Source organism: Meriones unguiculatus, chromosome 21, assembly GCF_030254825.1.
Source record: "Meriones unguiculatus strain TT.TT164.6M chromosome 21, Bangor_MerUng_6.1, whole genome shotgun sequence".
NCBI classification, from domain to species: domain Eukaryota; kingdom Metazoa; phylum Chordata; class Mammalia; order Rodentia; family Muridae; genus Meriones; species Meriones unguiculatus.
Window position 1 is genome coordinate 37,200,659 of NC_083368.1, and position 18,318 is coordinate 37,218,976.

Here is an 18,318-nt window from a genome sequence, read left to right on the forward strand (position 1 = left end):
GAGAGAGAGGGAGGGATGAAGAGAGGCAAAGAGAGAAAAGAAGAGAGGGAGGAAGGGAGAGAAGAGAGAGAGAGAATACGTGTTGTTGCCTGTTGGGGGAGGAGGGTCTCAGTCGATCTGTTTTTAGTGAATAGCAGCAGCTCCAGAACCCAGCTCTGTGCTGTTTGAAGGCAATGTGTGTCAATCAGCAGTCTCAAAAGTAGATGCTTAGAGATGCGGCCCACGATGCTCCTTTCTTGCTGCACGCCTACCTGTCCTCTGCCCTTCCACCAGCGGAGACTGTACCACTGAACGCTGATGTGGGGAAGAGTATCGAGGAGAGGGGCGAGTGTTAGATAAAGGCGAGAATAAATGGAGGACAGTATTATTTAGTGGGATGTTGGGAAGCAAGTGGTAACTAATTTGTGTTGAAGTTGTGTGCGTTGGAAAACAAGCACCTTTGCGGAACATTTCTCAGAACTCCATAGAGTTCTGATGTTCAAGACTATGTATGTGCATTTAGCTGTCGGTGTCAGGGTTCCTGCAACCGGGGTTTTTACAAGGACTGTTAAAAATCAGTGTCTTATTCCTGAATAACTTGACATTGCTTAAACTTTCTTAGCTTGCTTTCCCCAAGAGCTGAGCAGCCCTACTTTTGTCCAATACCCTCATCTACTTGGAAGCTTCTAGAATGGAGTGTGTCTCCGTTCAGTAGCTGGATTCCTGCAAAAGTGAATTGGTTCCTGTGTGTCTCCTATACTGCTCCCAGACCAAATGGAATATGAAGACAAAGAGTAGACAGGGAACAAAATCCTCTTGGAAGGTGGGATTAGGATCACTGAGGACACTCCCCAGGTTCCATCGCCTATATACATGCCAAGCCCCATTTCAATGGGTCCTTGTACCATTCACCCTTTATTTCTGTCTATGGAACACCTCATTTTATATACAAAGCAAAAACAGGGCTCAAGAGAGAACAGGGCTCAAGAGTCATACATTTGGCACAGGCCACCAAAAGAAGTTTATTTTGTCATCATGTGCTTTTTCTCTAGTTATGACTGAGTGGGGGCTTAGGAATGTATCATAATCCTCATGCCCCATTTCCACTCCCCTCAAAAATGCAACTCCATGAGTTTTACCCTATTTTGGGCCTCCTTTTTTCTTTCTCTTGTCTGTCCATTGCCAGAAACCTGGGAGTGTCACTGAATATTACAGGCAGGATCTTCTGGCTCCTCATATCCCTCTGACAGTTGGAAAAGAAAAAATCTGCCCCAGTTTTGTCTAATATTACTTTGGCCTTATTTTGTCTACAGAGCTACTGAGGCCTCAAACCCTTTGTCAGAGAACTGGAAGCAGGATGTCAGTCCCTCAGGAATCTGGAGTTCCAGTTGGAAGGAGCAACTTATGCATTGACTTCCAGCCTTTGCCCTCCTGGGCCCCATAAAACCACAGCTACTGTCGCTTTTCCTTGGCTGTATAACTTCAGCTTTTGTGAACGTGAGGGATAGCATTCGGCAGGGCCACCCCTTTCTTCATCTGGCGTCCTCTTTTGCAGGCTTGGTATCTCTAAATGTCCCTTCTGACTCTGAGGTGCAGGGGCATTGAGTGTCTGCTGTCCTTTGACCCTGATCCCACGCAGCTGATTTTTATGTGGTTCTCCAGGCTCTAGATTTAGGCAATGAGTGCAAATGCACTGCTGAGCTTACTGGATTGGGCTCTTAGTCTGCACTGGAGGTGCTCACCTAGCCCATGGAGTCATCTCACGCACAGAGGCTAATTGCACAAATCTCTCTTCCAAATCAATGCCTGTGGCTGGTCAGAGTGTTTACAGGTAAAGAAGAAATGGTGCAGAGAGATGGGTGGTCCCTCCACTGCCCCCAATTCTATTTGATAGGGATTTAAACGTAATAACCAGGAGGAAAATAAGGTTAGCACAGCCATCCTCACCAGGACCTTGCTGAAAAGACAGCTTCTCAATGAGACCAGTAGTGGAAACTACAGATATATTTCGGGATCTGGTTGAAGTCAAGTTTAGAGTGGTAAGATAGTTCTAGATCTTGCTAAAATATACTCGCTGTCACCTCTTTTCAGTTGAGATATACACGCACACATATGCATATACATATATATGATTGCATGTGTATATATATATTGTACACACATATATACATAATTTTCATGAATGACAAAAAAGAGTAGGGATGAAAAAAAAAAGGATGCAATAGCTTTAACATGGAACCCTAGGTGCTGAAACACTGGCCTTTGTATCAAGGTGAGCCCCTTTTATCATGTCCAGCTCTGGGTGAAATCAGCAAATCTTGATGCCTCTTTGAACTTCACTAGTGTCAACTTTCTTGACTGCTTTTCTGAGGTGAGCTTTGATGCCTTCCAACCTTTCCTTAAATGCAGCCAGCCTCCGTAGACAGCCTGGAGTCTGCTCACAATATATAGTCCCATGTCATTTCCCAAATACACCCTTTGTGGCCCGCGGGCTGCAGGTCCAGCTGCGAGCCTAGTCAGCACTTTGGACCCATACTCTGGAGTTCACTCGTGCTGGGACAGTCATTTTCGCTGGTGCTGTGGAAGTGGATCTGACACCGAGGCCAGTGCGTCTCAAATCCCAGCTGACCCGACCGTGGAGAAAGCAATCCCATGGCATCAAACTCCTCCAACAAGGCGCTCCCCGCTGAGACACGTAGGGAGCCTGTAATTTCATCTTTGGGTAGCTGAAATTGGCAGAGGGTGTGTGGTGGCGGCGGCGGTGGGGAGGCCCTGAAGAAGTGCAAGCCTTTACCACGAGCGCCACCCAGTGTCCACCAGGAGCAGCGAGCCTACAGCAAACCTGCCCAGACTCTCGGGCAGGCCAGACCTCAAAGGCCCACTACCAGGTGGCCAGGATTTGTTCAATAAAACCCTTCTCCCCCCCCTCCCCCGCTCTCCCCTTTCTTTCTTACGTATTCGTTGGGTGATTGGGAGACACGGAGAAACACGCTTTTTCCTAGGCAATCTGAAGGGACGCTTCCCTTTCCGTCTAAATGAGGGGCCAGGCAGGCTTCTGGTCCTTCACTGGTCTAGAAAACAAAATGGTATCACTGAGCCTACAGGGCAAATGTAGTGGAAGGTGGGTCTGTGGGGGCTTGTCATTTTATTTATTCATGTATCCCAGGCCGGCCTCGAACTCGCTTATGTAGGGAAGGATGGTATGTGTTGCTTCCGATCTTACTCAGGGCTTGGGCTACCAGCTGAGCCACCCCCTTCCCCAGAGGTCAGATAAATTAATAGCAACATTATTTTCTCTTTTCCTTTTTTTCTGCCCTATTTGGAGATCTCTTTGAGTGGGATAGAGCATCCCTCGCTTTGGATGTGAGACTCACTTTAATGCACGTAAAAGAGGCCTAAGGTTTTGTTTTGAAATATGGAAACTTCATTACATTTTGCATACAATTCAAGTGAATAAAAGACTGCATGATATATGCTGGTGTTCCATTGGCACACTTGATGTAAGCAAGGCTGTCTTAGTCTTAAATATATATGTCAGGGCACATCTGTCTTTTAAAAGTCTTATTCTTTGGCTGATACTTATTTTCAGTGTTTTGCCCATTGCTTTTTCTGTATTTGTCCAGTGAGAACTGCTAGCAGGGAGGTTCTCTGCTGCATCTTTATTGATCACAATTCAGTGAAGGTATGTGTGTTTGTTTTTCTGTGTAGCCCTGGCTGTTCTGGAACTCTTTCTACACACATCAGGCTGGTCTCAAACTCTGAGATCCACCTGTCTCTGCCTCCTGAGTGCTGGGATTAAAGGTATGTGGTGAGAGCATTCTTTTTCTAATTCCACAGATCTCAAGCACAAGGCTGGTTAAATCATTTGCTCTGTGAAGGTAGAGCTGACTAACCATCTTATTTCCAATGACAAGACATTTCTCTTTGAGATAGAGCACTAAGATCGTTTAATAATAAGTTGTTAAAGTAATAGCTCTAAAATATTCTGTATGATGGCTGCATGGAAAACAGTTCCATGGGTTGGTATGATGAGTGCAGCGATTGCAAAAACCATATTACAAGTTGCTGATCACTGGTTTTGACAATGCAAGTGAATGGCCTGTGTCATCTACTCTGGGCAGAAACGGACTTTCTGAGATGATTCTTTTTCTGAGTTAGCAAAACTACTTAGTTCCCCGTCTAGGATCAAAGTTTTTGCTATATGTTTATGAGGCTTAGCCAAAGTCAACGTGTTTAGAAGCCTGTACGAACTGACAATGAATCACCCTGGGAGGAATATGGATTTAAAAAAAAAAAGAAAGAAAGAAAAAAAAAAGCAGCTTGATGAGGCAATAGAAAAATAACAAAAGGGAAAATTCCTCTTGTGTGCAAATTAATTACAACATCCTCTTACATTTGGTTAAAAAAATATCTGGAGTTAGAGATCATCTCCAACAAAATAACCTCAAAGGGCTCACTATTAGGTAATTATATAAATATTCTGAATAAATTAAAAATCCCCAGAGGCAAAAATTATTTTCCACTTAATTCTAACCTAATAAGATTTTCGGTTTATTTCAAATGATAGTGTGTATCATAGAGTTATACATATTTTGTTTTTTATAATTAAGACATGTAAGTGTGTTTATTAGTTTAGTTTAAACATAACTATTTAGGAAAAGACATCAAGTATCCTCTCCAATCTATTCTATATGAGATGAATCTGACATTGCACAGCTGAAAGCACTTCAAGTTTGTCTAAGCAGGAAATAAATGGGTTTCCATTATTCTACGTCTGTGCAAACCAAAACTGAGGCACATTTTTTCAGAAGATTGAGTCAAAGGAAAGTTTGACTGTGTATATATAAATATTCCAATTAAAAATGCCCCTTGTCCAGTTAGGGAGAAAGGAACTCTCAGATGGACTCCGGTGACATCAGGGAAGTATAAGTCATCTGCAATAGCTTCCCAATTCCAAGATTAATTTAGAATTTTAAAATGCAGGGGCTAAATGGCTAGGTAAAAGTGCTGCCATGCATGAGTGAAAACTTGAGTTCAGGTCCTGAGCACTCACTTAAAGGCCCAGAATGCCATCAAGACCCTACAATCCCTCGGCTGGGAAGACAGAGAGGCAGGTCATAGGGGCTTTGTTGGCCAACTAGTCTTGTCAAGGTGCAAGTTCCAGGTTAGATGAGAGATTCTGCCTTCAACAAAACAACCCAAACAAAACAATAACAACCAAACATAGGTAAAGAGCTGCAGGAAGCAGACAGGTGTGTACCTCTGACCTTCCCACAGGTACACACTCACACACAAACATGTGTATGTCACACGACACACACACACACAAACACATGTACATCATTAGAAACACACACATAACTCACTGATTTGAGGCCTGTGTGTTTGATGATATGACAGTTATGCAAAGATGTAGGCAACTATTTCTAAAGTCAAATCTATTCAAGTCAAACGCTGTGATCCAGATACAACTTGCCAAGCAAGGAAGGGCACAGAGGCAGATGATATAATTTAATGGAACACTATTGCACTCTGCCTTAATTATATCATTTTTAACAGACTAAAACAAACAAGAAGAAAACACAAAACCCTTTCTACAGCTGTGTTTATAGCCTTACACCTTTTATAAAGAAAAGAATCTTAAACAGGCAGCCCCAGTCTGAGATAAGAGGTCCCCCTGCTGGGTTGCACAGCATAATCATGGGAAGGCACAGTGCCCACCTGGACTCACACCCCTATGAATTCCTGCAGGAGAAAATGAAGGCAAGGGAGAGGAAAAGTCAACAGCTCTCCCAAGTGCAGAGCAGCTGCCAGTGTAGTGGAGGAGCCTCTCTGGAAAGCTGTGAGCAGAAAAGATGGACTCCTGGCTGCCAGAATCTTCCCAGTAACACTTGACTTAGTGAGTTGGCTCTCTTTACCTGCAGATTCTCTCCGTAGACCCAACTGACCTTCTATCGAATGCATTTCTGAAGAGAAACCACGCATGATAAAGATCAAGACTTCTTTTCATCTGTCGTCATTTTACGGGTATAGTGTTTACATTGTATTAGTGGTGGTAGATAGATTTTGCACAAATATCATGTAATTTTTTTTCATATAATACTGTGCCTCCTTGGAGGCTGGGCACAATCCATGGCAGACAGAGGAATCATCACGGAAAGCAGTTGGTTAAAACTCACTTTTTCATCATTAAATCTTTAGTTATTTTCACCCCACTATATCAGGAGAGGGGGGCCTCTTGTAGCAAAACATTTGTGGATATATACATTCATGGCAATTTATCGATGCACGTGGATCCTTAAGTTTTGTTGTATAATTCCACCTACCCCATGGGTCTGTGCATGGGAAGGCTCACGCTCTTTGATGTGTGCATTTCAACCAACTCCCAAGAAAACCGAGGAACACTTAGTTGCTGCTGTAGATTTTCAAGTAGGTAAATTACTGTGTTGTAGACATCGCTTTGGTTCAAAATGAGATTTAAAGATGTCTGAGTTTGTTTGTTTGTTTGTTTGTTTTTTTCTTACAAGCTCCAGGAATTCTTGGAGCCACAGATAGGCAGATACTTACGGAACTCCTGAACATCAGAGCAACAGAATATATGTAGGTGTCACACTAAATCTTATGGAAAAATTTGAAGGTGTTACATAGACCAGCAAATAGAATAAGTAAATAACAGACATGGTCAAGAATATCTGTGTTCACATTTGGAAGAATAGAATATATTACTGAGGTGGCCATTTTCCCTGTCACTTCCAGATTACTTTCTTTGCCTTTGGAGTCTCAGTGCTTTGCAGTGTACTGTTTAGTGCGTCCCCCCTTTAAAAATTCAGACACTCCTTTCTCTGCATCATAGTAAGAGCAACTGTGCTAAACGGCAGTTAGTTAACCTGCGTGGGAAATCTGGAGAGGGGAGGAGACTTTCAATTTGTTTTTGTTTTGTTTTTCAAGACGGGGTTTCTCTGCGTAGCCCTGGCTGTCCTGGAGCTCACACTGGTCTCAAAGTCAGAGATCCGCTTGCTCCTCCCTCCCAAGTTCTGGGATTAAAGGCATGAGTCACCGCTTCCCGATGGGGAAAAAAAAATTGTCTATGTCTGTACGCAGAGGTACATACATATACACGTGTGTATATGTGTGAGTTTGCACCTCTGTTTGCAGTACTCACAGAGGCCAGAAGAGGGCATCAGATTCTCTGGAACTTAAGTTAAAAGCTGCTGGTGTAGGTTCTGGGAATGGTACTCAGATTCCCTGCAAGAGCATATGCATTCTCAGCTGCTGAGTGGTCCCTCCTCCTCCACCCCGCCCCCCGGGACATTTTTCTGTTATATTGAGAAAAGTAAACGAATCAGAGAATATTGTTGTTACAGTGAAAATAATTACTCCCGAGCCTGAGAGACGGGTCAGGGTGGGAGTACCTAATGACTAAAATCGCCTATAAGTTTCCCAGTTTATAAGAACAGTGAAAAGAGGGTATTAAAAGTGGAATCAGGCTCTCTGATCCTCAGAATAACTACTGAAGTGATGAACAAGAGATAGCTGTCTTTCCAAAGCTCGTTCTTCGGAGAACACCTTTAAATGAACCCGGAACGATGACGGTGACTGCTTCTGGGTAGCTGGTAAAATTTTGTGAAGATTTGCTTTGACATGCTGAGTGATTCATTTGCATGTACGTATGTGCACCACGTGCCTGATGCCTTCGGGAGTCAGAGGAGGGTGTGGGGCCTTCTGGTACTGGAGTTATGGGTGGTTGTGCTCTGCCCTGTGGTGCTGGGAACCAGACCGGAGTCCTCAGCAAGAACAGCAAGTGCTCTTAACTGCCGAGCCATCTCTCCAGCCCTGCCATGGTTCGCTTCTTTGTGACCCCTGGGATGTTCATCTCCCACCTCGCACCATGTATTGGTTTAGGAGAAACGTTCTGTGTTTTCTTTTTCTATTACGGGATCTGGCTCCGTCTCTGTTCCCGGGCTTCTGAGTTGCATCTGGCTGGCACGGCTTCTGAAGACTCTGCAGACTTCCAGGGCTTATTCCCAGGAGGTTTTGCAGATATTTGCTTTCACAGTGGCCCTGAGGAGCAGCCATGTTAAACTGTTGCAGGTGCTCCTCGGGTTTACGTATTTGCCTTCCATCAGCTTGAAGTTGGCTCCCATGCCCCAGTGGCACTCCCTCCTCAGCATTTACCGGTGGCTCTGGGCAGTGCGGTGGTGGCATGGCCGCTGCCAGTGCTGCTGGCTTTTGAGGACTGCTATGAAATATGCAGACCGTCTTCCCCGCTACCCCTCACCAGGTCCATGAATTAACGGCCAGAATTCCCGGCTCTAAGTAAGCTTTCTACATGCTTTACCTCCCCTAATCTCTTTTCTCCGTATTGCCATTCTTGCAACCCTCTTTCTGTGACTGTGGAGATTGGACGATGGACCGCTTGGGTAACCGTTAGCTCTGGATTGTGCAGCCCAGTGTGCCCTTCAGAGGAGCTCAGCTCTCTCTGCGCGTGAGCGATAAATCATCTCACCACCCTCCAGGTGGCTGAGCAGAGAAGGTAGTCCTGAGAGAAACATAGTTGGCGATGATGTATGTCATTTTATATAGCCGAGGGTGGCCTCAGATTCACCAGGTAGCTAAACTTTGAACATAATGTCCTTCTGCTTCTACCCCCAAATGCTACGATCACAAGTATGCACCCCCATGCCTAGCTTCAGTTTCATGCTTTATCCATGTCCTTCCTTCCTTCCTTCCTTCCTTCCTTCCTTCCTTCCTTCCTTCCTTCCTTCCTTCCTTCCTTCCTTCCTTCCTTCCTTCCTTCCTTCCTTCCTCCTCCCTCCCTCCCTCCCTCCCTCCCTTCCTTCCTTCCTTCCTTCCTCCCCTCCTTCCTTCATTTTGTTATTTTGAGACAGGGCTTCTTTGTGTATTCCTGGCTTCCCTGGAACCCATGCTGTAGACCAGGCTAGCCTCAAGATCCACCTGCCTCTGCCTCTCTAGTGCTAAGCTTAAAGGCATTCAACACCACCTCCCCACTTGGATATCCACTTTCAAGTTTCTTGGTTTTTTTGCTTGTTTGAAACAAGATTCCATCATGTATCTTAGGCTTGCCTTGAACTCACAATACTCCTACCTCTGTCCAAAAATGCTGGGAATCCAGTCATGTGCCTTTATGCCCTTCTTAAACATATCATTTCAAGTAAAAGTCACTCCTTGCATACCTGTTTGGCTAATACACCAAGGCCCAAAGAGAACGTTTTAATAATGCATATAACTGCATTTGCTTAGAATTTTGAACTCCTTTTTAAAACCATGGAAGGTGAGTGAAAAGATGGCCTAGTAAAGTAGAACCATCTGTACATAGCCACAAGGACCGGGTTCAGATCTCTAGCAACTGTGCTAAAGTAGCTGGGTGTAGAGTTACACCTGTGACCCTGGGACTGGTAGTCATGGTGAGACAGGAGGATTTGCCTAGGTACCATGAGCTCCAGGTTCAACAAGAGACTCTGTCTGAAGGGAAGCAGGTAAAGAACAGCAAAGGAAGACAACTGATGTCTTCCAGCCTTCAGGTATACACACAAACATTTACACACACACACACACACACACATACACACACACACACACACAAGAGAGAGAGAGACAGAGAAACAGAGACAGAGACAGAGAGATTGACTGAAGAAAGCTTACTCTTTTTTAAAAATATAAAAATGACCACAATTAAGCATTAATATGTGCTGTTTTGATGTATGTGGTGTCATTTGCTGCTTACAAGAGGGAGCCCTGAAGTGTCACCATTATCCCACATTATACAAGAAGGAGAGCCAGAGAGGATAGGACACTTACTTATGACCCCAAGGCAAGTAAGCTGATTGCATGGAAAGTTTCTGACATCCTGGGTATCCAGTATTAGACAATAGAATAATAGAACAATACTTCTGTTGCTATCCTCTTCTTTGCATTCTTAAACACTGACAATCATGTTGCATTTGCTGGCAAATTCCCTAACAGCCAGAGTTGCATAGAGAGACCATGCCTCAAAACAAACAAACAAACAAACAAACAAAAAAGAAAAGGAAGACAGAGTTGCTATTATGCTGTGTCTCTAGAGTGCAGGACCCATACAATCAGAACAAGAAAAATTTGAGATGCTTTAATAGAAAACAGATAGTTCATTGATGGGTACCAGAGTTTGAGAAGGCAAAAGGTCAAGCTGAGGATGAGTAGATAGTGGACAGGGTACAGGATACAATTGGAATGATGGAAAAATTTCCAGTCTTCTGCAGCACTCTAGGATAGCTGTGATAGACAATGATTACCCATGAATTTAAAAATAGCTAACAGTTTGAATGTTCTCAATATAAAGAAATGATACATGTCTGAGGTGATGGATATACCAATTAGCCTGATCTGTTAATTGCATATTATGTACATGGATTGAAATGCCTCATGAAATCCCACAAATATGTACAATTACTGTGTCAATTAAAAATTGAAAACATACTTAAAAGGAGAAATCTTAGGTCCACAGTTGGTGTTAAGCAGCATGAGCAACTAGTGTCCAGAACCATTCCAACACCAACATGCAGGAGAGCCAGAGGACACGCCTTCCATCTGCCCCTGTTTCTTCTTGCTTGTCCTCATCACATTCACACACTTGTATCTAGAGACTATCTTGATACAATTTTCACATTATTTCTCATCAAAGTTACATGTTGGGTGACAATAAAATTTAGCATCCAAGCCAGGTCACTTTTACGAGTAAGGAGGAGATGGTAACGCTTACTCTAACACAACAGAAGTCAGCTGGAAAGGTCTTGGCTAAGTCTTGATTTTGCAACTTCTAACACGCGAGGCCTTTAAGAGGCCATACCACAAAATCCTGTCAGGCCATACCACAAAAACCTGTCTCATATCACAGCAAATTTGTTTGGTTGGCAGTGCAGAGAATTTTCTAGATTAGGGACCGAGCTACATAGCATGTTATCCATGAGAACAGTGAAGGTCAAGACCCATGGTTGTGCAAATTGTGCGCTACACATGTTTGCCCTGATGAAGAGAGAATAAGAGCAGATACTGAGCCTGCACCATTCTTACACAGCCATGAGCTCAAGTCAGTAATAGAGATTCTACCCTCAGAACAAAGAGCTGAAGCTTCTGAGTACAACACATGCCGGTCTTTGTCTGGCTTTTCATAAGGGCTGATTTTATATCCTTTACTTCCCGTGCTTGTCATATAATGGTCTTAGCAGATATCATGCCTCCATATCTTAAAAATTTGCTTAATGCAAATCTCCTTAAATAATACAAAGCGTCAGAGACTTGAAACCCAAGGCTTTCAAGTGCTTAATATTATACTGAGAAGCTTCATTTTCTCTTTCAGGTTGAATCTTAAGGATTTTTAAAAGATTTGCTATATATAGAGAGAGGATAAATGCTTCTCTCTAAACTGGCCCTGCAGTAAAGAGACATGTCTCTTCTCCTTTGAGGTATGGCCTCTACAACAAAGATTTCTTGTACTGCCAAGGTTTCTTCAAAGATTGAAGCATTGAGGACTATTCTCTCTCACAAAACTTTTACAAGGTACTCTCTGTCCCTGCAAAAGAAATGATTATCTGGTGCAATTAACGTTGGGCCACATACCCAAGGAACAATGAACATTTCAAACATAAATTGCAGTTGAGAATCATTGTCCTATTCTGGGCTGATGATGTTCATGGGGGAAATTAACGGAGAATTTTCACAAAAACTCTTTGGATAAAGAAAATCGGATGAGCAATGCCAGTTTGTCTTCTAAGCTGCTTGAGCAGATCTGTCGTAACAGACATTGCCCCAGATTGTGGAACCCTCTTCTTCTAGCATCTTTTAATGGTAGAATTTACAGTGCCATAATCTCCTTTCAGTTTTGACAGTGTTACATGATCTTGCCCTGACAGCATTTCATCTCAGCATCATTAGATCATCTCACCTGACTTACTTATGGAGCATATGATTGCATTATGATGGTGCTATAAAATTACCAGTGAAGTGAATAGGGTATTAACACGATTATTGAAAAAGTTAGCATGCACAGATATAGCATCCTGCTTTTGAAAGCATTTTATAGCTATTAATTTGTCTGCCCAATGCTTCTTGGATACAGTTTATCTTGTTTTTCAGGATAAGACGGGTGACCTAGATGTTTCAGGACCAGGCAAGACTGTGCTTTTCTTAACTTCCTTGACCATTGTAAGCATAAGAAAGGAAGGTGTAAAGGTTTGTAGTAAAGCACCATAGTCCTGAAAAGGTAGGCATGGCAAAATCCCTCCTCATTTGGGAAGCCCACTTTCCCTGTTTTCACTGCATGATTGTCATGGCAATGAGTAAGAATTAATTCTAGAAGACTTTGGTAGATAAGTGCTGTGACATTATTTAAACATTTCGTCTTAACAAAATAGAATTAATTAGTTATAAGAAAAGAACCCTCAACTTACAAGAACGCTCAAACATTATGTATTTATTTTATATGTGAAGGCTAAGGTGTCTATGTGGAGGTCAGAGGGCAACCCGAAGGACTTGGGTTTTCTCCTTTCACCATATGGGTCCCAGGGATCAAGCTTACATTTACCCAGCTCCATGGTATATTCATTTACCTGCTTAGCCATCTTGTCAACCGCAAACATTCAACTTCTAGTCACTACTCAGAAAATAACACAATACAATGGTGACCTAGAAAAAACTTTAACATCGTAAAAATTTTAAATATTGAACCACAGTGTTTTCTTCACCTATTTTCCAAAACATTGTACAAAAATAATGTCCTCTCATTGATACCTCGGACTTTGATGAGCCAAAGCTAGGACAGTTGATGTGATTGCCCTTCTTAACTCACCCTGGTTTCAAATTTCCAAGTGATGAAATAAATCAGCTGTGTGTGTTGATGAGAATTTTGTAAAATTTCAGTTTCTATTTTCTCATTGTTCTAGGTTGAGTAAATATAAAGATTATCAGGAAGGTAAAATGAAACAACAGATATTACAGTTTTTGTTTAGTCTTTGGGCCTAGTAGAGATTTCACAGGAAGAATACAACTTCCCATAGCTCCAGCAACTAGGGCCTGCAAACTGGGGAAGGAACTGTGGTGGCTTGACAGTAGTTCCTTTCAGGGGCATTTCTTTACTCTTGGCCCTTCTTCTGTGGGCTCGGGAAACATTCCTGTCATTGAAAGGATAATTTTCCTTAGGCTGCACTGATTCGGATAGAACCAGAGGATCTAACATAATTCTACCAAAGTTTCTTCCACCCACCTGTGGAGAAAGAAATCAAGTGAGAAAAATACAAGTTTTCACTTTAAGTGGACTAAGAACATCTGGAATTCCATCTGTATCTGTATCTGCATCTGTATCTGTGTCTGTATCTATGGTCTATTTATAGCTGTAAGCATTTTGTGAAGTAGTATTTTTGTATATTGGGGCATATGGGTAGTTTTTGGGATCGTGGTGGATACATATGCATGTGTGGCTGTCAGAGGACGATAACCCTAAATGTCATTCCTCAGGTAACTCCTCCCCAAGGCCTTTGAGACATGTTTGTGTTCTGGTTTGTTAGTTTTTAACTCGCCTGAACTTCGAAACATAGGCTAGACCAACTGGGCAGCCAGCACACAGAGATCAGCTTGTTTCCACCTCTGATGTCAGAACTGCTGGGATTTCAAGTGTGCACCACTGCACCCAACTTTTATGTAGATTCTGGGGATTTGAAGTCAGGTCTTCCTGTATGTGAGACAAGTGCTTTATGAACTAACTGAGCTGTCTCTCCAGCCCCTAAATTCATATTTTTAACCAAGTGAGCCTTTAACAGCAATATTTCATGTTTTAGGAACAACCTTTAGCCTCTTCCTTTTTAATTATTTTTTATATTAATTACAGTTATCCACTTTGTATCCCAGCTGTAGCCCCTTTCCTCATTCCCTCCCAATCCTGCCCTCCCTCCGTCTTCTCCTCCCTGCCCCTCTCTAAGTCCAATGATAGGGAAGGTCCTCCTCCCCTTGCATCTAACCCCAGTCTGTCAGGTCTCATCAGGACTGGCTTCATTGTCTTCATCTGTGGACTGGTAACGATGCTCCCCGCTCAAGTGGAGGTGATCTAAGAGCCATCTCCTGAGTTCATGTCAGAATGAAGATTGAGTCCTCCTTCTTGATTAGCTTCCTCGGGTGTACAGATTTTAGTATGATTATCTTATATTATATGCCTAATATCTACTTATAAGTGAGTATATACCATGTGTGTCTTTCTGCTTCTGGGATACTTCACTCAGGATGATCTGTTCTAGATCCCACTATTTGCCTGCAAATTTCATGATTTCCTTGTCGTTAATTGCTAGTAGTATTCCACTGTGTAAAATACCACAATTTCCATATCCATTCCTCCGTTGAGGGACATCTGGGTTGTTTCCAGGTTCTGGCTATTACGAATAAAGTTGCTATGAACATGGTTGAGCAAATGGCCTTGTTGCGTACTTGTTGTAGCCTCTTCTTATACCTTGAAATTTTATTTTTCCATGCACAACTTGAGTGCCTTCTTTCAGGTCACCTCATACCATGTAACTGCAATCAATTTTTTTCAATGGTCCTCCTGCCTCTGGTCTCTGAGCGCTATAGAGACACTTCACCAGTGACAGTTATTCCCTATAAGATGAATTTGGACTCCATGTGATTGCACTAAGGCGTCTAGGGCCTGTTTCAACCCTGGTCACTAGCATATCTCCATTTCCTGTCAGTCTTCAGGCTTGTTTACTCAGCCCATCTGATTTCTTTCATGTTCTCTGGTCACGTTTTTTTTTAACTTTTACTTCTACACCACTACATAGATGAGGACTTAGTGTAACAATCAAATGTCATTTTAGGTAGAAAAAGATTTAATCCAGGAGATTGGATACTTTCAGTGTCAGAGGCTGGAGAGAGAGGCTCAGCTAGTTGTTTAGCTAGTACTCCTGGAGTACTGGGGATCTGAAGTAGGAATGATGGAACACAGGACACACTCACTGCTAGAGCAACAGCTCAGCGAAGCAAGGCCGCTGCCCTCACTGCAGCTCTCAACGAAAGAAGTTTGAGGACAGAAAAGAAAAGAAAAAAAAATCAATCAATCAAACAAAAAACACCAAAATGCATTTTCAGGGAAAATTCTCCTACATTCTTATTTCCATATCCTGTCACTGGAGGTGAAGAGGCACAGAGAGATAAAAATGGCTCTCCTTCATGTCAGGTTTCTATACTGAATACAGGCATGTCGCTTATTGCATGTTGCAGAATCCTAGCTGCAATGAAGTCTTGGTGAACAGAAAGCAACTAATAATTGGGTAGACAGAGCTTGAGAAGCCATTCATGGTTTTAACACCCATCCCTTCTTACTTTTGTACCTTCTTCCCTCTTCCTTCTCTACTGAAACTTTACTTCCTCATTTCAAGGCTCAGTTCGAATGTCTCCTCCTCCAGGAACTAGCAAACAATGTCAATGACAGATCTTTTTATTTCCTTATCATCACATTGCAGAGACAGTAAATATGGGGTTCGCATGGACATACCCGGGTTTCTCGTGGTACTATCTGTCAGCCTATGCAGTTAAAGTACAAGATTTGCTTAACAGGGCATTGGCCTCAGAAGTGTTCTTACCACAGGACCTAACTTAGCCTTGGTCAAGTAATCGGAAATGATGTTTTGGGTAAACCTAATTTTCCTCTCCCAATACCCATGCTGCAAGCAGCTGACCCATCTTTGATGATATTACATGCAATTCTAACTTGGTAGTTCCCTGCAATATCCTCATAGTCTGCAACAACCACAGCTGTGCATTTATGAGTTGTGTGTTGGGGTAGTGTGTGTAAGCAGTCTCTGAATTGTAGATATTTATTCTGGAGAAAGCTTCAAGCTAGAACCTGTTACAACTCATCTGCCCTACCTAGGTTTAGAAAGAAAATGTTGAGGCATAGAGAAATCAAGTGCCCCTCTATGATCACTCAGAAAGTGTAAAGTTTTACCTGCTAATAAAACATTGCATTTCAAAGTAGAATTCTGCGTGAATCTGTTATGAATTTTTACATTTCAAAATTATTATTAATCCAAGTGTGTATTTTTAACAACTTTTAATTGATTCCTTGTTGGTTTCACATCACGTACCCCAGTCCCATTCATCTTCCTGTCCTCTCATATCTGCCCTTTATCCTTGCAACCTGCCCCCCCCCATAAACAATCAAGCAAACAAAAAAAATTCAGTAAAAACAATTAATCAAAAAAAATAAATCACACAAAAATAAACAACAACAAAGCATAGACAACATCTCATCGTGGAAGCTGTAGTGGGTCACAGTGGGTCCCACGGTTTATCCCTCTATCCATACATCTTCACTTCCAAATGTCCATTGCAATGAGGCATTGGTCTGGGTCGAGATCTTTGGCTTCTGTGACACCTTCAAAATTGGATCCTCCTCATGACTCCTCCTGGTTATCTTGTTGTTGCCCTGTGTCATGGAGAGCCGGTCCTGGATGGTAGCTCTCCCTTATTTGCACCTCCAGGGCAAGCTCTCCAGCACTGCTCCTGCTAGACCACCCAGTGCCACCACAGGCAGGAGGCAGGGTCAGTTCTCATGCTCTCATGCCCTCAGGCCGGCTCCCTGGCACTCTTTCCTTGGGGTTGGCTCAACTGCTCCCCCTCCACCAGAGCCAGCACTACTGTACTGCCCAGGAGAGGTACAGGGCCTGCTCTTCCTCACACTACAGCCAGTGAGTGGCAGGGGCAGTTCATCCCTTCTCAAGACCCCGGGTCAGCTCCCCCAACTGTCTCAGGTGGTGAGGAGCAAGCGAGGGGCAGAAGGCATCTCCTACCCTCCCACCCTGCCTAGGCTACCTCGTGGCAGAAGAGTGGCAGGGCCAGCTCTCCAGCACTTGTGTCCTCGGGCTTGGCTCACCCACACACCGCCCACCACCAGGGCTAGCTCTGTTGTGCTGTTCAGGCGAGGTGCAGGGCCTTCTCTCCCTGTTGAGAAATGGGCCCAGCTCACCCTCTCTCATAACTGAAGGGCCAGCTCTCCCGACTGCCTGCAGCAGCACGAAGGACAAAGGGTGGGGAAGGCATCACATCCACACCCACGCCAGATGATTGGTGGGGCCCAGTCTCCAATGCTCTTGCCTCAGGGGCTGGCTCACTCACACCCCTGGCCAACAGCTTCACCGTGCTACCTGGGTGAGGCACAGGGCCTGCTCTCCTGAGGGCTGCCTGTAGCGAGAAATGGGGTCAGTTCTTCAGAGCGCTGCATCCAGTGAGGGGCAGGCCCAGGTACACAGCCCCTGGACATTCACTTCATCCCTAGCAGCTGACCAGGAATTAGAGGCTGTGGGGCTTTAAGAACGTTAAAGAAAAACCCCTGTTTTCAAGTATCTATCTTTTTGGGGGAGGTTCTAGGACACTTAAAGCTCCCCAGTGGGAAGCTTGCCTCTACCCATCAGATTTCTTACCATGTTCCATTCTTCAGGGCACTGGCCACCTTTTGGAACTATCAACCTTAAACCAATGAGCTTATGAATGTTACTTCAGTATTGCCTTTGGTGACCTCTCCTCACCTTCTTTCACATGGTCTGTTAGCTTTCTACTGCTGGGTAATAGCTACTACAAACTTAATGGTAAAACATGACACTTCTTAGTATATCTGTAAGGCACAAGTCTGGACTAAACTCAAGTTACTCCTGAAGGATCTTGGGGAAGGTACTTTCTTTCTGCTTTGGTTGGTATTGGACAAATTCAGTTTTTTAAAATTTATTTGTTTAACCAAGATGAGTTTTCCTCCTGGCTGTCAGATCAAAAGTGGCTCTATCTTCTAGAGGACCTAATGCCCCTTAACTCAGGGCTCCTTCCTGCATCTTTAAAACCAGCGTCAGTACCTGAGGTGCTGACCTCATATCTCTTTTGACCTACTGTTTTTAAATGACTTGAATAAGGGCCCTCTCAAACAACTAGGATAATCTCATCTCCAGACCTCAGGCAGATCTGGAGTCCCCTTTGCCATATATGTTAACTTATCTACTCCTTTCAGGAGTAGGACATTGTTCCTATTAGGTGGCCATTATTCTCTCTTCCGCACATGGCTTCCACGATAGCACAATAGCATCCTGTCAGCTTTCCCTGTTCATTTTCTGCCCTTTTCTTTGCTTTTATCCTATTGACACACTGGTGGCATGGACCACAGTGATGATCTACATCAGAAAGGCATGTCCTCTGCTTTCACTTCATTGTGGTGGTTCTTCCTTTACTTCTCAGATCATGCTGTATTTATACAACTAATTCACTAGCCATCCTGAACAAGCAGACCCACAGTAATATACTCAAAGTACATTATTT